This window comes from Myxocyprinus asiaticus, chromosome 29 (genome assembly GCF_019703515.2).
Source record: "Myxocyprinus asiaticus isolate MX2 ecotype Aquarium Trade chromosome 29, UBuf_Myxa_2, whole genome shotgun sequence".
Classification (NCBI taxonomy): domain Eukaryota; kingdom Metazoa; phylum Chordata; class Actinopteri; order Cypriniformes; family Catostomidae; genus Myxocyprinus; species Myxocyprinus asiaticus.
The window spans coordinates 24146944-24172415 of NC_059372.1; the positions used below are offsets into that span (position 1 = coordinate 24146944).

The 25472-nt window shown below is 37.8% G+C and overlaps 1 protein-coding gene across 6 annotated transcripts in view; it reads left to right on the forward strand.

Moving 5' to 3' along the window:
* The first annotated feature begins 2399 nt into the window (after positions 1-2399).
* Positions 2400-25472, forward strand: part of LOC127419686 (SPRY domain-containing SOCS box protein 1) — a 47743-nt gene continuing 24670 nt past the window's right edge. For 2 of the 6 annotated variants that reach the window (XR_007893707.1, XM_051661294.1), the window contains exons 1-2: positions 2400-2566; positions 19982-20039. The gene's annotated coding sequence lies outside the window, so the exon portion shown is untranslated. Of the gene's footprint in view, positions 2567-16578; positions 17018-19981; positions 20040-25472 lie in introns of those variants that run through there. The other 4 variants (XM_051661297.1, XM_051661296.1, XM_051661295.1 and 1 more) reach the window with 4 other exon arrangements.

Here is a 25472-nt window from a genome sequence, read left to right on the forward strand (position 1 = left end):
TACTCCACCTCATGCCATCCCAGATATGTATGACTATTTTTTTTGCAGAATATAAACATACATTTTTAGAAGAATATCTCAGCTCTTTTGGTCCTTTCAATGCAAGTGAATGGTGACCAAAACTTTGAAGCTCCAAAAACAGATAAAGGCAGCTTAACAGTAATACATAAGACTCCAGTGGTTTAATCTATGTCTTCTTAAGCGATCTAATCAATATTGGGTGAGAACAGACCACTATATAACTCTTTTTCACTGTACATCTTGCCATTGTAGTCTCCAGGCACAATCATGATTTTAAGCTCGATTACACTTCCTACTGCTTGACGCATGCGCAGGGCGCTAGATGGCGCTAGGAAGTGTAATCAAGCTTGAAATCATGATCACCAAGGGAGACTGCTGATGTAAAGATGTATTGTGAAAAAAGAGTTGTACTTTGGTCTGTTCTCACCCAAATCCAATGGGATCGCTTTAGAAGACACTGGAGTCATATGGATTACTTTTATGCTGCCTTTATCTGTTTTTTGGATCTTCAAGTTTTAGTCACCATTTACTTGCATTGTATGGACCAAAACAGCTGAGATATTCTTTCAGAAATCTTTGTTTGTATTCTGCATAAGAAAAAAAGTCATACACATCTGGGATGGCATGAAGGTGAGTAAATGCTAGCTTAATATAACTTGCTGCTTATTTCTCCCATTGTCATTGAGGTCTACTACAGAGAGAAAGAATCCAACCCACACAACAACAGAAAGCTTTGAGAGACAATTGTATCCAAAGAGTTGGGCTCATGATGAGTGGGCTATTGTGTAAGGTCTGTAGATGAGTTACCGGGTTGCGAAGGTGCCTGGTTGTCTTTTGAGCCATATAAGGAGCAGCCAGCCACACAAATCAGTAGTATCTTCAAGCAAGGGTATGCAGTCATGATAGAAAAGGGCACATTTACATGGACAGAGTGCAATCAATCTGAAAGTGAATATGAAAAAGCGAGTATTACTACTACAATTAAAAGCAATAGACTATACCAAAATATCTATCATACACCCACCCACATGGAGTTTTAATTTTTTTTTTTATTATTATATGAAAAGAGAGACATACACCATTATTGGCTGACCCATTCACAAAATGACCTGAAATTCTAATATGGTATCCTCTTAATCCACTTGTTTGCATATTGACAGTGTTGGTGAGTAGCTAACTACAACTAGCCACACGCTAACTTAACTATTCCCTTTCAGTACCATGGCAGTTGTTCGGCTGTTTTAAAAATAGTGTAGCTTGGCCAGTAACAAACTACTTTTTTCCAGAGTAGTGATGTAATGAGACAAAACATTAGGAAGGAACTGAGGTAATAACAAGTTTCTTTCGAGGCAAGTCAGTCCACTCAGCGGCCATTGGGGAACACTTCCGGCAGCTATTTTGTATGAATACAAGCGGCATAAAAGTACAACTCCTATCTACTTGAATGGGGAAAGACCGAAATTTCTAAAACAGTTGGTCAAAATTACAATCAAAGAACATATTTTAATCAGCAGTGCTTTACAACAACGGTATCATAATTTGCGTAGACTTCCTATTCTACATCTGCAATTTCTCCCATTCATTTTAATACTCTGTGTTTTAATACAAGTGCTCTGTCTCTAGATATCTATAGTCTCTGGTAATAATTAAACGCTCTCCGATTCGTTCACTGCGATTTAATCTAGAGAATCAGTTTGTTCGTTTGCAGTTGGTTCATGTAAATTAACTGATTCATAAAATGACTGACCATTTCGCATCCCAGGGGTAGAAGCCCGTGCACAGCACTTTCAAGTCTTCTTTTTACAGCAAAATTTTAAATGCTGTTGTTTATTACAGTTTGTATTTAGAAAAATGTTTATCAGTTGAATAATGTCACCATAATTGGCAAACCCTTATTTTATTTGTGCTATTATTATATTACGGTTCTAATTTATATTAAGGTTACATACATTATATTTTAATTATATAAGTAACATACATTGGCACCTGAAGTAGCTTCAGTTACTTTAGTGTGTAGTGTAGGTGACTACTCTTTTCAAAACAGTACCTTGACTGTAGCTTAGCTACTTTACTTTTGAGTAGCTTATTAGCTTGCAAAGCTTCAGCTTCAGAGTAGATTCCCCAACAACCTATGTTAAACTACTTGGGTACTTTGTAATTCTAACTAATAAGACTAGTAAGAATGTGAATCAAAATAAAAATTAAAGGGAGGTCTAGCTCCTAAATGTATACCTGATTATGCGCATATTCACACTGCTTACCATATAGTCCAAAATTAGCAGTGTATATGAGGGGAAATGAGCTAAACAACAACAGCTCAGCTCAATTGGGAGGGACGTTCAGCAGCAGCTGGGAGCTATTTGACCACGTGACAGGTGAGATGTTTCTGTCGCTGTAGCAGCCATCATTTCACTCAATACAAGCCTATCCTAAAACAGACACAGAGAGCATATAGTCATGGATTTGCACAGGAATACCGATTAAAGGAAGATCCTCGCTTCACTCCTTCGCCTATGCTTTATTTTCCGGTGTGTATCAGTCGCAGGTAAGGTCAGATATTCTCATCGTTTTTGCGTCTTTTCACATTTGTGCGTCTTTTTTCCAATCGTCGTGCGTTCACATGCATACATTGATCGCGACAAGCGTTTACAAATGCAGACATCCAGTTGAGCTGCTGCTTTCAACCAACTGAAGTTCTAAAACAGGAACTGAAATATAAATGTGCTACTTTGTGGCATGTTTCTTAGTAAGTCTCCATGTATAAAAATTAATAAGTATGCACTAAACAAGATCTACTTCCTGTGTTTGTGGAAGGGATCATAATTACTCCTAAATGTGACAGTTTTAAACTAACAAAGATGTATTGTGGTCGGACACTTTTAGTTTCGAACCCTGTTTTAGCTGGGTGGCATTAAGAGATTAGTGTGTCTGATTGTTTTGTTCTTTTGGCTACACTTAATTAACCTTTCTACAACAGGCCAGGTAGCCGCATTAAACCAACCCGATGCACAAATTATTTTGTGCATGTAAATGAGAATTGTACTTGAACATGCTTTTCTAGTTTTACTCCACGACAGTCCTAGACAGTGCTGGAGAGGCTTTACTTTCGGTTTAAGGGCTTTAAGATCTAGAGGGCATTAGGTGTGGGGGCCATCTGTTCTCGGACTAAATTAAGAGCAGTTTTATCGGCTTGTCATAATTATTGTAGTAACACATTAACCTGTTGACCCGCTTCCCGCGACCAGTTTGATTCATAAGTTGCAACTGTGAATGAATCAACCGCAGTGAACGTACTTTTCAAGAAGGCTCCTTAAGTCATCCTTCAAAAAACAAGGTAACCATGTTTTCCAATCAAATAATATAGTTTTTGTCACTACTGTAAAAGCGTAAGAACATTTCAGAATCCTTTTATATTTTTATGATGACAATGGTGGCTAATATTAAAGGATTAGTTCACCCAAAAATGAAAATTCTCATCATTTACTCACCCTCATGCCATCATAGATGTGTATGACTTACTTTCTTCTGCAGAACACAGAGATTTTTAGAATGCTATGTTAGCTCTGTAGGTTCATACAATGCAAATGAACTGTGACCAAAACTTTGAAGCTCTAAAAAGCACATAAAGGCAGCATAAAGTAATCCACAAGACTCCAGTGGTTAAATCCATGTCATCAGAAGCGATATGATACGTGTGGGTGAAAAAAATATCAATATTTAATTTTTTTTTTTTTTTTTTTTTTTTAAACTTTAAATGTCAACTGTCACATCTACATTTTTTGTTTTTTGGTGTTTGCATTTTTTTGTACATATCGCCACCTACTGGGCAGGGAGGAGAGTTTATAGTAAAAAAGGACTTAAATATTGATCTGTTTGTCACCCACACCTATCATATCGCTTCTGAAGACATGGATTTAATCACTGGAGTCATATAGTTACTTCTACGCTGCCTTTATGTACTTTTTTGAGCTTCAGAGTTCTGGACACTGTTCACTTGCATTAAATGTACCAACAGAGCTGAGATATTCTTCTAAAAATCTTTATTTTCTGCAGAAGAAAGTCATACACATCTGGTATGGCATGAGTGTAAATGAGAGAATTTTCATTTTTGGGTGAACTATCCCTTTAAATTACCACAGTTTTATAGACTCATCTATAACTTAGTAACTTATTTTGGCTGAAACCATGGTAACTTTTGTAAGCCTTATCTTGTCGATAGGTAGAGACATCTTTTTGGTATATGTATTTAATGTCAGATTACTCAAGTCGATGTTTTAAAATCAGATTAACATCTTGAGTTTGCTAGAGCAGTAGGACTGTATTTCTCGTTTCAGGAAGCTATCTGTGTCGAGCCACCAGCTGAGCACAGATGTGGTTGGGTCTGTGTATGGTAACTAACTTTCAGATATAGAGGACGTCTCACTGAACTGACCTGGATTACAGCATGGGAATGTTTTCATATATGCACAAGAAATATGCCAAGTTGTGACTGGCTGCCTTGCCCATTCAAGAGTTCTGGTCTGGGTTGGGATTACATTAACACAGAATGGCCTAGATTTTTAATATTGAGAGAAGCCGATGTTAAACCATTACCATCTCCGTTAAAAAGACCAAATGCTTTCATCCTTATAGTGACAGGTAAAGACTTGGGTGATCAGGCCTTTAAAGGAAGTCCTAAATCAAGCTCAATTAATTTCTAGTGCTTGTCTTGACCTAGTGCTTGATGTGCAAATTGCTAGATGGCGCTAGGAAGTGTAATAGAGCTTGAAGTCATGATTGCCAAGGAGACTGCTGATGTCAAGATTTAAAGTGAAAAAGGAGTTACATTTTAGTTCTAGTCTTACCCAAAACTGATTGGATCACTTGCATTGTATGAACAAACAGACATCATATCCAAGGGCGTAGATTCCAAGGGGGATGAGGGGGAGGTAACCCCTCCTAATAATCAAAACGAGCAAGTTATGGATTGGTCTTAACGCCATACCTGCACAGATCCGATGCGGCAAACATGACGCTTCCAGGAGTGCCAAAACAAATATCTTGTATCATGCACCTGTCATCGACAAGTGTACAGAGAACAAATGAATGGCCACTCTTTGCAATTAATTTAATCATGGCAGACATCCATTTATGGAATTAGACCACAATACAAAAAACATATAGCCTAAATTCTGTTCAAAAGATGTTTTAAATTAAATATAAATACACAATACTAGGAGAAAAGCTTCAGTGTATTTTTTGGAACATTGACATATAGCCCAATTCTATAAAATTATTGTTTAGCTTACTTTTGGAAAAAATTACGGCATAATTCCCTGTATTAAATTCCCAAATGAATAAAGCATTAAATAAAAATAAATTACCAAACGAAAAATATTGTTAGGCCTATATAATTGCCTTTTCTTTACACAAACTTAAATTGGCTTTAATTTATAAATAAATGTATTTTGTGATAAACCAAAACTGATGCAACAATGTGTTTTAAGCATGACGTCATCACGCATGCCATTTTTATCGATAAAAGGCCATTTGAATGGTAACGGGCAGAAGACAGCAAGTTTCCCAAACTTTTTTTTTTACTTTGTCGATAGCAAAATAGTGCGAAAAGTGGATGGAAACTAGGCTATTGATGCACAAGAAGACAAAACGCTACTATATGCATACTATATGTAAATATCTGTAATGCAGATTCTGAAGAGCAGTACTAAAAAAACAAAACTTCTCTTTTATTTGAATAAATTATGAATGGGGTGTGAACATTTGAGAACACCCTGCGCTGGTTGGATGTTAGGTGGTACTATGGGGTAATTTTCGTTAAGCAGCGTTAGGGTTTAGCCTACACAAAGACCCCTTGATTTCAAACTTAACTTTTTATTTATTTGAACTAAAAATTCAAATGAAACTGGAAAAAAATGAAGTGCAGTTAAAATGTTTGTTCAACTTTTTGAAAGATGGCTTTACAACAGTTGTGAAGGGCAACATCTCTTTAGCAAAGAACCTATTCATCTGTGCACTCCCTACCGGTTGGGTATTTCATTGTCCGGGAAAATGCATCGTGTGTGAATTTGTTTTGTTCCCTCCTTCACGGTGTATGTATATATATATATATATATATATACACACACACACACACACACACACACACACACACACACACACACACACCGCAAAATCCAGTTGAGGGATTGGTGAATATTCTTGCTTTAGTGATTTTGCATTGAAAATGATTTAAAAAAGCTTAAATCAAATACATGTCTGAATTCAAATTGCACTCCAAACAAAACGAAAAAGTAATTAAAATAATGAAGTGATCAATATATATATGAGACAACCTTTCCATTTACCGTCAGGCAAGTATCCATCTAAACATGCAGATGGAAAATTGCTTACACAAATGAAGACATAAAAAGAATTATAAATGTAAAAAATAATAATTATAATATTGATGATAATCACTGATAATATAAATCATGGTTAGAGTTGACTGTGTTTTTGTTTTAATCACAGATGTATAGGCTGCAGAGTTGTGGTCACAATGAACTGCTCTGTGGAAATAAAGTGAACTAAACTGAAAACACCTCCTGAGCTGAGATGTCTGAGGTCATTTGCAGCATTCATAGACGATACTGTTCTTGCAAAAAAAAAAAAAAAAAATCAGAAGACAAACAAGGAAAGAGTGAGCACCTTTTACATGCGTGTGTTCCAGAAGACTGCGCGTCTCCGAACAAACAGCGTGTCATACATGCGCACAGACGGCTTTTCTGTCATCTGTTCTTAATATAATAAAGTGTGTTTCTTCAAGCGCGTTTCTGTGTGTCTACGGGCAAATTATTTGTAATTAATTTGATAATAGTAAAAGCCTTAAAATATTTTAATACATTAATGGGAAAACTAGCCAAATATCACCATGACATCAAAGGCATCAGCTATTGGTGATCACTCTGACCATCGTCAATCCCCGAGATCATCCTCTATCGGCACAACCGTAATCCCAACCTGCCGGGAAAGCACTAAAGCACATTCAGCTGACTTCTCACCAACACCAGAGAAATGGTATGTTATGTAGGCTTCTGTGTTTTGTAGCAAGTTATGATTTGACTTATTTTTAAGAAAATAAGTCCAAAGGTTTGAAATATTCCACAATGTGAAGTTTTAATAACTCAAATATGTATACAAGTTATATATCTTGTATACAAGTTATTATCAATAATTCATTAACAACAAGACAATTCGCAGATTCGTACTAAACATAGCCTAAGAATATCTCGAGGAAAATTCCAATACTTGCATGTCTTAAGTGTATTTATATTAAAAGAGAAGGCTACCTGCACACATTATTTGGAGTCCTCTGTGCGTTTTGCGGTGTTAATGATTAATTGATCATTATATCCCACGATTGATTATGAAAATGTCTGAAAATTGACATCCCTACCTGATATAGTCAGAGGCTGTAGGTGAAGTTTAAATGTGTCACTGTCACCTGATCTTTGCTGCATAAACTTGATGTCGCTTGTTGCAAGCACAGGTTCCCTGTAAACCCTGTAAATTTTTCTGTTTGCTTGAGGATCACAGGTTTGGTTCAGTTATTTAAAATAATCATTCTCTTAGTGTGAAGTTGTGTAAGTCCTTTTTTTTTTTTTTATTTTATTTAGAGTCTGAACTATCAGTTTTAATGATCCTTTTAAAACTGCACAGTTCTGTGGAATGAATGTTTTGTCCAGAAAAGTATTTTAATGCAGTTTGTTTGTGGTAGATGTAAAGACTTAATTTGATTTTCATTTCTAGTTTAAAAGATTTGTCATTTAATTTAGGGGTGACTGATGGCATTTGGATAGCTTGTGTTGTATTGCTTCTGCTGCAACCTAAAGCTCATAGCACTGTCTGTTAAGAGCATCTATTAAGATTGTGCGATTCTTTGGGAACAGCATGGTGTTCTGTTGTTTGTGCTTTGTTACACTGAGCATTTAATGTGCTTGTGTGTCTTCACTAATTTGTTAGAATAACTCATTAGGCAAACAATAAAGGCAGGTCTTGACACACAGCAGTAAATGTAAACAAATGTCCAATAATTGCTCCAGTTGAGGGTGAGAATGTGTTTTGTGTTTTGGATTTCATTTTGGGCACTTTTTTTTTTTTTTTTTTTTTTTTTTTTTTTTTTCAGCTGTTCAGTCTTTTTTAAAAGCAGAATCCTGTGGGAAGTGAGATCTCAAAGCGAATTGCAATTAATCACGTACAACATTGTGACCTTGCTAAGGATGTCATGACTAATATTAATGCTTATTTTGTATCTGTATTCTCAGAAAATGTAATATGTCATTATATATGTCGCGGGTGAATTCTGATTCATCTTGTTTCCTGACTCCATTTCATATACAGTATTTCCCTGTGTTACACAAAGGTTAAGTTGCAGGACAGGTTAATGTGAAGTCCCACCTTTTACCTCTAATGTAAGTTTATCCAGATGAACAGATCGTGGCAGATGAAATACCACAGAACAAGTCAGCAGAAATTGTAGTATGTACCCTGTGAAGTGACAGTGCAGTTATCTGCTCAGGCCTGCATAAACATTGTCACAACAGGCTCAATAAATGCAGAAGTTATGGCTAGATGACATCAAGGGTGGGGGAAAAATCGTTTCAGCGATGTATCGCGATTCATACTGTTTGCAGACCAGCTGTATCAAATACATGACCATTTGTGCCCGAATGAAACTACGATCCCAAAGTTCTCTCACAAACCCACGCACATAGCAACAGGAGAGTTTATTCGTGATAAGCCGAACAACAAACAACAAGAAAGCTCACGCCCGTTATTGTACTGATTTGCACACAACGGGGAAAACACAGAAGAAAATGACAAGGCAGTGGTTCAGGAGATGTTGATGTTTTCATTTAATTTTTTTCCGATGCCTTTCTCTACTCTGGCACGCTCCATTTCATTGGCCTTTGTTTTATTGCCGGTCACTCGCTTGTCAGGACGGTGCGCACACTTGATGATAAAGGTTTGAAATCCATCGTAGCTTTTGCGACAGGGTTGTGCGATCTTCTACTCGCAGAGCAAACAGATGGAACGGTGCATACGAGATGCTTGATAAATTTCTGAAGCAGCAACTGCGCTATTTAAACCATTTTACGATCACCTGTGCAGGAGAGGAGAAGCGGACAGCTGAGCTCTCATAGAAGCAGATATATCTCATCCTGGACCAGCAACTTCCTGTTGTGGTTAAAAATTAAAATGAATGGCATGGCATAGATTAATTTTAAATAATTAAACAAAGGTGGACTGGGAAGAGAAATCGGCCCTTGATTTTACATAGAAACCTGCCCAAAAGTTGTGGGGGGGGGGGTTGGGTGGCGGTTGTCTCCATCCTTTTCTGCATATCGCAGCACAGTTTAGCGGCCCGTTCAGCTTATCGCCACCTGTTCGGCCCTGTTTCGTGACTGACCCACCGGGAAAAGTCCCGGTTCTCCCTATGGCCAGTCCGTCCCTGCTATTAAATGATTTGCAATGCTTAAAAATAAAAAAAAATAGTATTTGGTGTTTTGATGGAGAACCAATATTTTTTTTCTTCAAGTTTTTGAGGTTCTAAAGAAAGAAACTGAAAAACTGAGATACTCTTTTAAACTATAAAACCATTTATTTAATCTTGTGGATATTCCATGTTTGTCAGCTTGATGTTCCATTTATAGCACATGAACATCACCCAGATGTCAATTTGATGTGTTTATTTATTTATTTATTTTTTACATTGTTTGGTCATCTGCAATACATCTATAAGATGTATGTCTCGGATGTCAATTACTGTATGTTTCCACTGACGTGGAAAAACTCGCTCTCAATGCTGCGAGAGATTATGCGAATGTGGGCTGTCTTCGCAATTACGGCTGCCACATCAGTCTATGGCAGAAATGGCAAGAATAGTATGTAGTATGCTATTTTGAACTCATCCTGTGATTGTTTTTAATTCATGGTCAATCTAATCATCATAAATATGCGTGATTACAGCCAGAAAGATGCAAACTTTATTTCCAAATGCCCAATGTATTAAAAACTGCTTGATGTATTGTGCTTTCATCCAGCCACTGTATTTTCACAATGAATGCATACAGTCATCATTTGAAGTCCATTGTTGATTAAAGCACTGAATCCAGCAGAAACTTCAGCATTATCCTCATATGTTGAAGCACTTATGACACGTCACTGCTTTCAGCTCCCAGTCGTTGGCCGGCGCCTGGCGTTTTTCATTCCTCATTTGCATAAAGCAGTGTCGAGTGCATATAGAGTGCAACAGTCTGGTTCCGGAAGTAATAATCACATTAATTTATACCATAAACTAATTGATTTTCAACGATAACTTAAACCTTTAAAGACAAACAGACCATAAGCTCTGAGGTTGTTCATCGATGGTATATGCTTCGGTTGAAGCCATCCGCCTGCGTTTTCAACTTCATTGTTTAAAAATTGTGTTTGATAGCGGAATTCATGGTAAACAACTACATTACCCATGTACAGCAGAGAAAGATCCACCAATCAGAACCGTGTCCAAAGAAACCGCAAAACGTGTCTCGGAGCGACCGCGGACTCCCATGACACACTGTGAATGAAGTAATCGAGTCGGTCTCCCTTCACCCTTAAACTACTTGATCATATTGGGATATTTTGCAATACACATTAAATATATCGCTTCTATACTTATAATCAACAACCCAAAATCAATAGTTTTATAGATTTACATAGGGTTTTTTTTCTTATCCCCTTTTTTTTTTCTCCCAATTTGGAATGCCCAATTCCACTACATAGTAGTGATCTCAAACTCGCCTCAGTTCGGGTGGTGGAGGACAAGTCTCGGTTACCTCTGCTTCTGAAACAGTCAATCCACACCTCTTATCACGTGGCTCGATGTACATGACACTGTGCAGACTCCCAGCATTTGGAGGCTCATGCTACTCTCCGCGATCCACGTAGAACTTACCACGTGCCCCATTGAGAGCGAGAACCACTAATCACGACCACAAGGAGGTTACCCCATGTGACTCTACCCTCCCTAGCAACCGGGCCAATTTGGTTGCTTAGGAGACCTTGCTGGAATCACTCAGCACACCCTGGATTCGAACTCTCGACTCCAGGGGTGATAGTCGGCGTCAATACTCGCTGAGCTACCCAGGCCCCTATTTCCATTTTCTTTTATTCAATGACATCATTAATGCTTCATGGGAATGTAGTCCATGCCCTCATGAAAGACGATAAGTACACAGCCTTTTACCCTTGTCTTTATGTCCAATTTTCGAATACTTTTTAGCCTCAAAACCAAGTTCGTGATGTGATTCTCCTCGGAGCTGGTTGGTTTGGTTCAGTGCATGGCTTACAACTCTTATGAAGGATTTTATAAAAAGTCTATGGAAGAAATTAATGGGGAAAGTACTTCCGGAACCCAGATGGCTGAAAACTTGGGTGGTCACTGTTGCATTTCAATGCCCTCGACCGCCCTCAATGTCTTCTCCGCGCCGATGTCAATCCCGCAATCAACCTTCCATAGGAATGCTTTGAAAATGCTTGCTCGCCTTCGCTCACAGCGCACCAGTGGAAATGTACGGTAAGACATTCAGATGTCTTTTGAAATGTTTATAATTTGTAATGTTTGTAAATCTGATCTTTTTAAAGGCCTGCTCACACCAAATCTGTGACGATTTTGCGACAAACATCTGATGGAAGGTCTATTTACACTGAGTCCTTAAAAAAAAAAAAATTAAACTAAAAACTATTTCACTCCTGTATAGTAGGCTGCACTGTTGCGGTGCTGTTGTTATACCAGTCTCCTGTTCGTACCCTTCAGCTTTTAGAGATTAATATAATAAACACTGTTAAAGCATTTATTTTCCTAATTATGCATAACTGTTTCATTATATAATTTCCATGATTTTATTTATTAGGGCCCAAGCACCGATGCTGCGAAGAGCCTATTGTTCTAGGCGTTTTATTTTTCCCCAAATGAATCGCATTTTTGAGGGCCTAAACATACTCTAACTCATGAAATTTTGCACACGCATCAGAAGTGGCGAAAACTGACATCTGATATGGGTTTCAGAACTAGGTGTTGCAAAATGGCTTGTTAGCGCCACCTACAAACTTTCAACGATGTGCGGTTTACATTACGTTTCACTTACACTTACGAAAATCGGTACAAATACCTACCAAAAAAAAGGCTGTTGGACCCATGCCCTAAACTCAACAGGAAGTCGGCCATTTTGATTTTTCTCTTCAATATTTGCTCAGTTTTTGCCATTTCCAGGCCTTGTATTTTAATGAACTCCTCCTAGAGATTTCATCAGATCTACATCATATTTGGTTATTCTAATCTAAAGGCCTTGTTGATGCTAAATTGCGAAGCTTTTTTTTCGTTGAAGGGCATGTCTGTGGCGGCCTGACAAAATTCGATGTTTCGCCATGAAACAGGAAGTTGTTATAACTCGTACATAAAATGTCCAATCTGCTCCAAACTTTACATGTTTGATAGTAGTCCCGGCCTGAATACATCTATGTGCCAACATTCAGTTATAGTCATAGTGCCACCTACTGGCAACAGCCAATTCCAGGTCTTGTACTTTAACAAACTCCTCCCAGAGATTTAATCAGATCAACATTATATTTAGTCAGTCTTAATCTAAAGGCCTTGGTGATGTTAAATTGCGAAGCTTTTGGTTTTTGTTGAAGGGCATGTCTGTGGCGGCCTGGCAAAATTCGATATGAAACTAGTCACATTTGAGGCTTAAACACGCTCAAACTCATGAAACTTTGCACACATCTCAAAAGTGGGGGAAATTTACATCTGATACTGGTTTTAGAATTAATTGTGGCAAAATGGCTCGATAGCGCCACCTACAAAATTTCAACGAAGGAGCCCTCACGCCATGTTTCACCTACACATAAGAAAGTCGGTAGGCATATGTAACATGTCAACACGTACAAAAAAGTATCTTAGAACCATATCCGAAACCCAACAGGAAGTCAGCCATTGTGATTTTTCTTCAATTCTTGCTCAGTTTTTGCCATTTCCAGGCCTCGTACTTTAACAAACTCCTCCTAGAGATTAAATCAGATCAACATCATATTCGGCCAGTCTAACCTAAAGGCCTTGGCGATGCTAAATTGCGAAGCTTTTGAGTTTTCTTTGAACAGCGTGTCCGTGGCGGCCTGACAAAATTTGCTGTTTCGCCATGAAACAGGAAGTTAACTCAAACATAATGTCCAATCTTTACATGTTTTATAAGAGTCCCAGCCTGAACACTTCTATGTGCTAATATTCAGTTATAGTCATAGTGCCACCTACTGGCAACAGGAAATGACATGTTTTACACTGTGATACACTCTTAACAACATTTAAGTGCCAAAAAATGCAAAAAAACAAAAAATTGGAGTGACATTCCCCTGGCACAGCAGCCCCAACGTGCACCAGGGTGGGAGGGCCTGTTCATCACTGTTTGCAGCTTTAAATTTTTTTTTTTCCAATTTGGAATGCCCAATTCCCAATGCGCTCTAAGTCCTTGTGATGGCATAGTGACTCGCCTCAATCTTGGTGGCGGAAGACGAATCTCAGTTGCCTCCGAGACCGCCAATCCGCGCATCTTATCACATGGCTTGTTGAGTACGTTACCGTGGAGACGTAGGGCATGTGGAGGCTTCACACTATTCTCCACGGCATCCACGCACAACTCTCCACGCGCCCCACCGAGAGCGAGAACCACACATTATAGCGACCACAAGGAGGTTACCCCATGTGACTCTACCCTCCCTAGCAACTGGCCAATTTGGTTGCTTAGGAGACCTGGTCGGAGTCACTCAGCATGCTACCCAGGCCCACCTCTTTCCATGATGTTGATGCATTTTGAGGATTATATAATTTGTGTTTTATGTGAGTGAGATGAGTAAAGAGCGCTGTTTCATATTTATTTACACCTGTATTTTGCCACAAGTAGGTCAGTATTCCAGAATCCTGAACTCAACTTCTCTCTTTATAATGCCTGGATAATATAACACAAGTTACAGTGATGTACACTATCAAACGTTTTGAAACACTTTCTCATTCTTTATAACTTTTCTTCACATTTTAGAATAATAGTAAAGTCATTAAAACTATGGAATAACATAAATGGAACTATGGGAATTATGTTGTGACTAAACAAAATCCAAAATAAATCAAAACTGTGTTATATTTTAGCATCTTCAAAGTAGTCACCCTTTGCCTAGAATTTGCAGACATGTACTCTTGACATTTTCTCAACCAACTTCTTGAGGTATCACCCTGGGATGCTTTTTGAAGGCGTATTGAAGGAGTTCCCATCTATGTTGGGCATTTATTGGCTGCTTTTATTATTTGGTCCAAGTCATCAATTATTTTTTAATTAAATTTTAGTTTTATAATGAAATTAATATGGTGTCACAATTATATTTTTGTCTGAAACTAATTTCAAACATTTAAGCATACGCCTTCAGGTCAAAAGATTTTTAAGATCATGAGAAACATTTCAGTCGAGTGTTTCAAAACTTTTGACCGGTAGTGTAAATACACATGGAATAATGTACATTGAGAATAACAGTAGGCTATAGTATTAAATGATTAATATATAAAAAATTATATAAAAGAGAACTGCTCACAGTCTTTATTTAAATTATTGCAATACTTTGTTATTGTCCTTGGAATAAAAATAGCAGTGTGGTTCTTTTGTCTAAAACATTGCATGTAACTTATTTTACTATGAGCTTAGTGCAGAGGAATTGCCGAACTTCGCTGCTATATGTAATGCCATGAGAATATACAGGGGTATTGATATACATATTAAATAATGTTGGCTACATTAAGACAAAAAAAAAAGCAAACTTTCAAAAACAGAACTGGCTTTAGTTTTGCAGTACAAAGGGTTCATGAACTGCAACTATTTTTAAGTATATAATTTTCAGCTGTGTATCAGCTGCACGTCCAGTGCCGGTGTTTGCCAGTTGATTAGCGCCACCAACGCGTTGGATGGAGCAGTTGCAGCGACTCAGGAAAAATGACAAAAATATCTTCTCATTGGTCAGTCAGTTTTCATCACAGTCTGAATAAAAAAAAAAAATCTGACCACTCCGTAAAAAAAACCTTTGGATTGTCGGCGGACGATTTGTCTGACCCACTGTGAATAGTGCCATCGGAATCCATTGTTACCATTCAAAAGCTCGTTCAGAATGAACAGTCGCACCGAAAAAACGGGTTTGGTGTGAACAGGCCTTAAGATGTTTAGCAGATGTTAAAGGTGCACTCCTTTGCATTGGGTGCATTAAAAAAAGTTGGATTCGGTTGTAAATTAATTGTAATTTTGAAACGTATGTATAAAATCATGAGCACTCATGAGAGGAAGGCTTCAGTCATATCAGTAAACTAATAAAAGCTGTTTTTTTTTTTTTTGTTTTTTTCCTACATGAAGAGGGTCCCCTCATGGGGGCTGCCATGTTAGAGTCCTATGACCACTTGAATACTGCTATCTTTTATTTCTGTAACCACCCTGTTATTGGACACTTTTGCTCATGGATTAAATTAATCATGACTGAGTGAATTTGTACAATGGCATTTATAACTGAAAAAGTTTGTCTTTAACTGATGCTTCATTCACACCCCTAGGTGTCAGTGTTTAAGACGACATGCTTAAAAAAATTAGTGCACCTTTAATTACATTGTGAAGCTTTCCAAATGAAAAGATTTAAAATGTACATATCGAAGATGTACGTGTGCTACCTGAGTTTCCTCCCCCTAGTATCTGTTCTGAAATTTACAGACAGCGTTCTTGCTGGAAAGGAAGAATGTTCTGTTTTCAAATATTTCTTAAAGTTGTGTAAAGTTATTTTCAACTATTTTGTGTACATTTGCTTTAATTTATCGCTATTATATCGGCCATTTTGATGTCATTATCGTGCATTAGCTCTTAAACTAGTCCGTTAACCACAAGTACATACTTGTTGGACAGACCTGCTATCATGCTGGGAATCCCATCACCCAACTTTTGGTCTCCACATGGGCCTATTTTGACTACAGGGGTTCAGTTTGCTTCAGCTATTATCACTTCAAAACTTGTGTATGTGTGACTCAGGAGATTCCTATCAGACTGCGGTATGGAATATATTTGTGGTTGAGTGTCATTAGGGTGTTGTCATTTTCTGTTTGAATGTGGAATGATTCTGCACTGTCTTGATGGAACCTGCTGTGGATCAGCCTATAGGCACACAGAGCTGTTGAACTTGTCTACTGGTTGAGCGATTAGATCAAAACAATTGTTTTATCATAACTGCTGTGTAGACAACTGTCAGCACCATGGAACCCTGTTGGACAACTGAATGATATTGCTTTAATCTTGGGTGAGTCCAAGTTCATTCTGACACTCCCTTCAAGAGGACACGCTCATCTCTTCAGATTAATATTAGACCTTATGAATTTTTCCTTAAAGGTGCAATATGTAGCATTTTTAATATTTGCCTTTTTTTTTTTTTTTTTTTTTTTTTTTTTTGCCAATGTGTGCGGCTTGTAACGCAACTTAAAATTAGCCCTTCCTGGACTTCCTAGGTTGCCTATTAAAGCCTGTAGACTGATTGTCATGCGAAGGGAGCGGGTCGCTTTTGCCGGGAAAATCCAAAGGATGTGACGTTTTGTCCGCTCCTGAGAGCCTTGCCTCAGTGTTTCCTTATTTAACAGCGTCAACAGACAGTCTGCAACACTAGGTAACGTTATCTTAGAGATGGAATCCAGTAAACATCCGGCTCCCAGCACCACACCGACTCCTACACAAAATCAGAGTAAGCCAAAAAAAAAAAACCATTTATCTACTGAATCCAGTCTGGCTAAGCGGGAACGTGATCGTGGTCGAGTGAAAACTAGAGTGAACATCGGCAGGGCGTTTGATTCCTGGAGGGACCTTCGTTCGGTTTTGGGGATCAAAACCAACCCTGAATTGGCATTCTTCTTATTGGACAGGTAAGCTTACATAACTGCAAAGCATGTGAAATATAGTGCCATAAGGATTGATCTGTGTCATTTTGGCTAACTTGATCTTGCCTGCTACGCTGACGAATTGCAAGCTACCATGATTCGTAACTTTTTCAAATAATTTCAACGATCTTCTCTTTATAATAAAAGTCAGGTATGCTGATTCACAGTAACTAACATAATGTTAATCTGTAATTATTCAGCAAGGTAAACTACAATAACACATGAAATTAATGCTAGACAATGTTCAAGATAATGCAAAAAGACCCATTCATTAGTGTAACGTTACTTGGTTATACAGAAAATATATACATTCTATTATTATAAAACAATAGTGCATTGATATATCAAAATGACAGTTGTGATGGAATCACATCAATATTGAATTGTCAACATATTTATAACGAACAGTTTATTTTATAAACCGCTATTGTCATCCACTAAATGTAGGTAAAAGCTATCGATAAAGCTGGCTAGCTAGCTAATGCTGACATAGGCTATCGTATAAATGCAGTCAATGAATCGGCAAAGAAAAGTGATTACTTCAAACTACAGTCTCGCATAGTCAAATCTATATCCACACTTTGTTTTAGCCCTGTTCCAGCACTGGAGAATCAAATGTAATATACAGTCTCAAAGTTTGTAGTAAAACAATCATAACTGTGTAATCTTAATTATCAGAATCAGAATGAGCTTTATTGCCAAGTATGCTTACACATACAAGGAATTTGTCTTGGTGACAGGAGCTTCCAGTGTACAACAATACAAAAACAGCAAGACATAGATAATAATAAAAAATAATTATACACATACGTACAGACACACACACACACACATGGGTAGTGCAAATTTAATACAATCTTATGTACAGTGCAAATATATTTTCTTTTTTTTTTTTTTTTTCTTTCAGAGGAATGAAATGGCAGAAGAGGTTTGATGTGTTGGATAAATATAAGAAAGACTAAACTGTGTATTGCACATAGTTATTGCTCAGTGGGGCAATTTAACTGTTCATGAGATGGATAGCCTGGGGGAAAAAATCTGTTCCTGTGCCTGACGATTCTGGTGCTCAGAGCTCTGAAGCATCGGCCAGAAGGCAACAGTTCAAAAAGGTAGTGGGCAGGGTGAGTGGGGTCCAGAGTGATTCTTTTTTTTTTTTTTTTTTTTTTCTCCAGCCTTTTTCCTCACTCTGGAAGTGTATAGTTCTTGAAGGGGGGGGGGGGCAACCAATAATCCTCTCAGCAGTCCGAACTGTCCTTTTGTAGTCTTCTGATGTTTGATTTCGTAGCTGAACCAAACCAGACAGTTATTGAAGTGCAGAGGACAGACTCGATGAATGCTGAGTAAAACTGTATCAGCAGCGCCTGTGGCAGGTTGAATTTCCTCAGCTGGCGAAGGAAGTACAACCTCTGCTTGGCCTTTTTCACAATGGAGTCAATGTGGGTCATTAATCATCATGATGGCACCGTAGATGGCCACCTCGGTGTGGAGCGCTTCTATTGTTTTGTTATTTTTGTTTGTTTGTCCTGTGTTTAGTAATCTTTTTTCAGTCAGTTTTACCAGAGACTAAATGCTGAACATTCGACAGCATATACCAGTCAATCTTTTCCCGGATTTTTAATATTCTGACGTTTTGTGAAACATTTTAGTTGGAGGCGTGGCTGTGTTTAAACGCGCTCTGAGACGCAGGCGAGGGAGACGAGCAGGCGCGCTGATCAAACTCCGTCAGCGGGGCTTTCAAACAATGCTGCCGAGCATTCATCTAGCGAATCTCCGCTCTCTCCCTAACAAAACGGACAAACTACATCTCACCTGCACAAACAAGGACTTTTCAAACTCTGCTGCCTTGTGCTTCACAGAAACCTGGCTGAGTGAAGCCATTCCGGACAGTGCGTTACATCTGCCAGGCTTTCGGCTGTTCAGAGCCGATCGCATCGGAGTTAACGGGGAAAACGAGAGGCGGTGGAACATGCTCGTACATCAGTGAAAGTTGGTGTACAGATGTAACAACGTTAAAGAAGATGTGTATCTTTCATGATGCCGGTGAATCACTTTCAGTCTCTTTGTTTTTGTTATGCTCGCTCGCGTCCCTATACAGTGTGCACACGCGCGATCACAAGCAACAGGCTGCAGTTCACTTAATGGCCACAGGTGTCATTAATAACAAGGGTTTCTGAATCTTACATACTGCACCTTTAAACTCTTCTCACAGTAGCTCATGCTTTTAACTGTTTTATTGACGTGCTATGTTATTGAGAACCTTTTTAGCTGAGATTTAGGTTAAGTAACTATTTGAATGATTATGAATGTCAAACATCTCAAAGCCATTTTGTAGTAAAAAAAAAAAAAAAAAATTCCATTTTAAGCTAATATGAAATGTAGCTATGATTGTTATAACAGTGGTTTTCAGCTAGGTTTGCATAGAAGTCTAGATTTTACATTAAACATCAAGTGATGAGCCAACATGACATCAAACTGATATCCATAAAGGGATAGATTAACCAAAAGGGTTTGTCAGTGTTTACTCACCTTGAACACCATGAGGGTGAGTAAGGCCACGTCTACACTAATGCGCTGTGTCGTCAAGGTCAGTGTTTCTCAATCCTTTCCTGGAGGATCACTAAAGCTGCGCTCTCACAGACAGATACTTCCACATAATCTTGTAGTGTGAGCAATGCAACAACAAGGGTGAACTACTCCAGCCAAACACATCTTATCATGTATCTTTATGTACAAGAATGAAAAGACACAATTTGATCATAATTATGTTTTATTGTAATAAACTAACAAGAATTTTTAACAAATAAATGTATGGTCTGCACACACTACTTGACATGCTGTTTTATTTTTTTAAATTTAATTTATTTATTTTTAAACAGACAGCCTGCCCACATCTTTCCAAACATTGTTGCTGCCATATTTTCTTTTTTCATCTCTCCTTTTGTTTTTCAGACAAATCAGTCAGCAGACAACTTTTGGACAGCGAGCAGATCGAAACCATTTATTTCTGGTAAAATCTCAGTCACTTTCATTTCTCGCATGATTTGTTTGAAAACGTTTTTTAATTTTTAATTTTGTTTTATCACTGTTGGTCCGGGAATGCCTCTTGGTCAAAGATCTTGTAGTTTGTGCACCTTGTCTGCGTTCTGTTGTGTAGTATGAGCGCTGCTATGACAAGATGACTGATGACAAGAAACCTTCAATTAGACTGACAGTTGTGTAGTGAGAGTATGGCTTTACACTATACATTTTGGATGTATCCTATAACAAACCTGATTCTACTGATTAGCTTATAAGTAGAGTGCTCCATGATTTGAAATGGGTGTGTCAAATAAGGGAGACATACAAAATATGGTGTTAGTGTTCCTCCAGGAAAGGATTGAAAAAACTGGTGTAGGTGTTGGTTGAGAGATAACAGTGAGTGCTTTCAGGCAAAGCCAAGTGTAGTAATACTTGAAATATTCTAGTTATTGAATTCTACTCTTGGTGTTTGGTTCTTGTTAGTCAGGCATACCAATGGATGAGGATCTGCTTTAATAGTGGAAAGAAAATGTGAAGCGTTATGAGTAACTCCGAAGTAGGGCTTAACGATTTAGACCAAAAAAAGCAAATTACGATAAAATATTTCAGAATGTGCATTACATTTCAAAATGCCAGCAGAGTGTGCATTTTCTACAAACCCAACTTTCACCAATTGTTTTTCTGAACAAGAACATATAAAATGGTAAAAATGTGAGCCTTTTTATAGGGTTTATAGATGTGAATATTCGATTGCCATCTGTTGTCTATGTAAGCACCGGGTGCAAATGTTTTTGTGGCTATTTTTAAGTCCTTTTTTCTATTCATTTTTATAAATGCATACTGTTCATTTTTCCTAAAAAACATTCTCTGTTGAAGTTGGCTTATTAACACAATTTAGCATTTTGACTTACAAGTGACCGATTACTCATTACTCTAATACAAAATTACTTGATAATGCCCATCCCTAGTTTACACCTGTCATCCACACTTGAACGGCATTTTCCTATACCATAAACTGAGCGTTTTGAAAACGCTCTTCATTACTGCATACTTTGAAAAATAATGACGTTAGGAAACTGAAAACAGTTTTCAAACAAATACAGAGTAGTGTGTATGTGGCTTAAAGGATGGAATTTTCATTTTTGGGTGAACTGAACCTTCAATGTAGTTTAGGTCATATTTTCTTTAACCTTGCATATTTTGTTAGTGGTTTTCAAGGATGAGGGCATGTCAAGCAAACTTCCCTGTTAGCATCTGTCTTATAAGGCTAATTTCTACCAAGTGTGCACAAAGAATTTGCACGGAATACCGTAGAGATGAATAAGACACGCAGTCTTTGATTCTTTGGGGGGGTCATAACATGCAAGTTAAGAACCACTGTTTTTATAACAATAACTTGGATACACAGTTTGTGCAAAAATAACTTTGAATTTTCTACGTTTCCTTCTCATTTCTTTGAATATCTTCAAGATTTTAGTACTTTAGGTGAACAGTCTTGCCATTTCTTTAAACAACTAGTGCTCAAGTTCTGTTTGTCTGCCATTTTTACCCCGTCTGCCCACTGTCTGAATAGAACATCTGTGTGACATTTGGGTTGACACTGATTTGTTGTCATCTACTTTCTCAGTTCTGCTTTGCCCCTCACTCACAGCTGCCTGCCAGATGCCTCAGCTTCATGATTAAAACCTGTAAAAGTTAATGTCCCCATTTCAGTGTGGTGTCTGCCATCATGCAAATACATTCTGCATATTTGGGGGCAAAAACAATGATAGTGCTAGAGGTATAATTATAGCATCATCTGCTTGTTTAGTTATCTCTGAAGGCTGGCTTGTCACTCCTATCCTTTCTCTCTTCTCTCACCTGTGTTTGACAGAGGCAAGTCATGAGTTTTACTCAAGTCAAAAATCAAAATATAATCTCTTTACTTGATGCATGTTCCTGGTCTAATTGTGCACAATTCATCAGTGGACATTGTTCTTTGTAATCTTTTATCAAAATTGAATTACTTGCGCTACCTCAAACAACTTTCCTTTTTGGTAGGGATGCACCGATCCGATACCTGGATCGGTATTTGCTCCGATACTGAAGCTTTTAAACGGATCGGGTATTGGTCCGATTCAAATCCGATACTGTGTGTTAGTCATGTTCAAGCTCAAAAAATGACATAAAAGAACCATAAAAACACAGATAAAGTAGTTCATATGACTCGTGCATTTTATTCAAAGCCACTTGAAGACGTGCAATAGCTCTGTGAATCACAAAAGGCTGTTTAATACATAAATATATCAAATGTACGCGCAGCTCCAGCGCGTTAATGACGCTGCTCTGTTTACACACACTCGCGGCTATTTTTAGCCTTCACGTGGTGCGCAATATTTGAGCGCTACTTGAGAACAGCATCTCTGATGTAGATGCTGAAAAGTTCGGTGCACTTATATGCATTTAGAATGGCACAGGAGGTGCATTTTACCAGAATTTGAATAAGCAAATTAAACTACTATGAACTTGCCTACAAGCAGACACATACAGCACTTCCTGGAGAGTTTAGAATGTCAAAATAAAAACATGAGGGTTTAAAAGTTAAAGGTGCACGATTGAGATATATTAATAATATATTATAATAGAAATATGTAGTATCATTTGTTTACAAATTATAATAATATTTAAGTTGAATGGGTTCCAAAAAATAACTGAATGAAAAGTGGGCTGATTCTGAATCCTTTAATGTCCAGATACAAGTTGAGAATTTTGCGCAAAAAAGGCTTTTCTACTGATGACATCTACTGATGAATTATAATTTTGTTGCTACATTATCCATTATACTAGTTAAAGTTTTTCTTAAGCTATACATTTATATTGAAATAGTATGTAGTTAGAGGTTTGTGTTTCTTTACATATTAAAGAGTACTCTCAATTAGTTCCACACAATAATGAAAAGATATTCTAAACTGATTATGCAAAAAAACAACACTGGTATCGCATCGGGATCGGCCGATACTGAGATTTCCGATATCGGGATCGGAAGAGGAAAAAGTGGTATTGGTGCATCCCTACTTTTTGGCTCACATCACAAGCCCCCAAAACCACTTGAATCCATTCTGCTATCATGCCCACTTTTCACAATCGATACCCGATCTGTTTAAAAGCTTCAGTATCGGTTAGAGGAAAGTTCGGGACTTCGGCAGGTGACAGATTTTACAGGGGCAGGAGAAGTCTTGGGAAGCCCAGTTTTGCATAAGTATTAAATGTGGACTTGATGGTCAAGACAAAAGCCACCACTGTTCCCCAGGCCTGACAAATCTCTAGAGCCCCCTCCGCATTTCAATCAGCTCACACAGAGGGGGCCAGCTAACCAGCTGCAAAGAGTGTGTGGTGTGTGTACACTACCGGTCAAAAGTTTTAAAACACTTGACTGAAATGTTTCTCATGATCTTAAAAATCTTTTAATCTGAAGGCGTATGCTTAAATGTTTGAAATTAGTTTTGTAGACAAAAATATAATTGTGCCACCATATTAATTATTTCATTAAACTAAAATTTAATAATAATAAAAAAAGGTTTTTGAAATTGATGACTTGGACCAAATAATAAAGAAAAGCAGCCAAAATGTGCTTAACATAGATGGGAACTCCTTCAGTACTGTTTAAAAAGCATCTCAGGGTGATACCTCAAGAAGTTGGTTGAGAAAATGTCAAGAGTACATGTCTGCAAATTCTAGGCAAAGGGTGACTACTTTGAAGATGCTAAAATATAACAGTTTTGACTTATTTTGGATTTTTAGTCGCAACATAATTCCCATAGTTCCATTTGTTATTCCATAGTTTTGTTGACTTTACTATTATTCTAAAATGTGAAGAAAAAAAAATTATAATAAAAAATGTTTCAAAACTTTTGACCGGTAGTGTATATACGTGTGTATGTATATGTGTGTATATATTATATGTATGTTGAGGTCAGAAGTTTACATACACTTAGGTTTAAGTCATTTAAAACTCTTCTTTTAACCACTCCACAGGTTTAATTATCAAGCTATAGTTTTGGCAAGTCGTTTAGGACATCTACTTTGTGCATGACATGACGTAGTTTTTCCAATTGTTTACAGACAGATTGTTTCACTTTTAATTGACTATCATAATTCCTGTTGGTCAGAAGTTTACATACACTAAGTTAACTGTGCCTTTTAAGCAGCTTGGAAAATTCCAGAAAATTATATCAAGCCTTTAGACAATTAGCCAATTGGCTTCTGATAGGAGGTGTACTGAATTGGAGGTTTACCTGTGGATGTATTAAGGCCTACCTTCAAACCGCCAAGACCTCAGAAAAAAAATTGTGGACCTCCACATGTCTGGTTATTCATTGGGAGCAATTTCCAAACGCCTGAAGGTACCACATTCATCTGTACAAACAATAGTACGCAAGTATAAACACCATGGGACCACGCAGCCATCATACTGCTCAGGAAGGAGACTCATTCTGTGTCCTAGAGATGAATATAGTTTGGTGCGAAAAGTGCAAATCAATCCCAGAACAACAGCAAAGGACCGTGTGAAGATGCTGGAAGAAACAGGTAGACAAGTATCTATATCCGTAGTAAAACAAGTCCTATATCAATATAACCTGAAAGGCTGCTTGGCAAGGAAGAATCCACTGCTCCAAAACTACCATAAAAAGCCAGACTACAGCTTGCAAGTGCACATGGGGACAAAGATCTTACTTTTTGGAGAAATGTCCTCTGGTCTAATGAAACAAAAATTGAACTGTTTGGCCATAATGACCATTGTTATGTTTGGAGGAAAAAGGGTGAGGCTTGCAAGCCGAAGAACACCATCTCAACCGTGAAGCAAGGGGGTGGCAGTATCATGTTGTGGGGGTGCTTTGCTGCAGGAGGGACCGGTGCACTTCACAAAATAGATGACATCATGAGGAAGGAAAATTATTTGGATACATTGAAGCAACATTAAGTCATCAGCCAGGAAGTTGAAGCACATCGCAAATGGGTCTTCCAAATGGACAATGACCCCAAGCATACCTCCAAATTTATGGCAAAATGGCTTGAGGACAACAAAGTCAAGGTATTGGAGTGGCCATCACAAAGCCCTGACCTCATTCCGATAGAAAATTTGTGGGTAGAACTGAAAAAGCATGTGCGAGCAAGGAGGCCTACAAACCTGACTCAGATACACCAGTCCTGTCTGGAGGAATGGGCCAAAATTCCACCAATTCAACTTATTGTGAGAAGCTTGTGGAAGGCTACCCAAAAAATTTTTAAATGTAGTTTGACCCAAGTTAAACAATTTAAAGGCAGTGCTACCAAATACTAACAAAGTGTATGTAAACATCTAACCCACTGGGAATGTGATGAAAGAAATTAAAGCTGAAATAAATAATTCTCTCTATATATACAGTTGAAGTCAGAAGGTTAC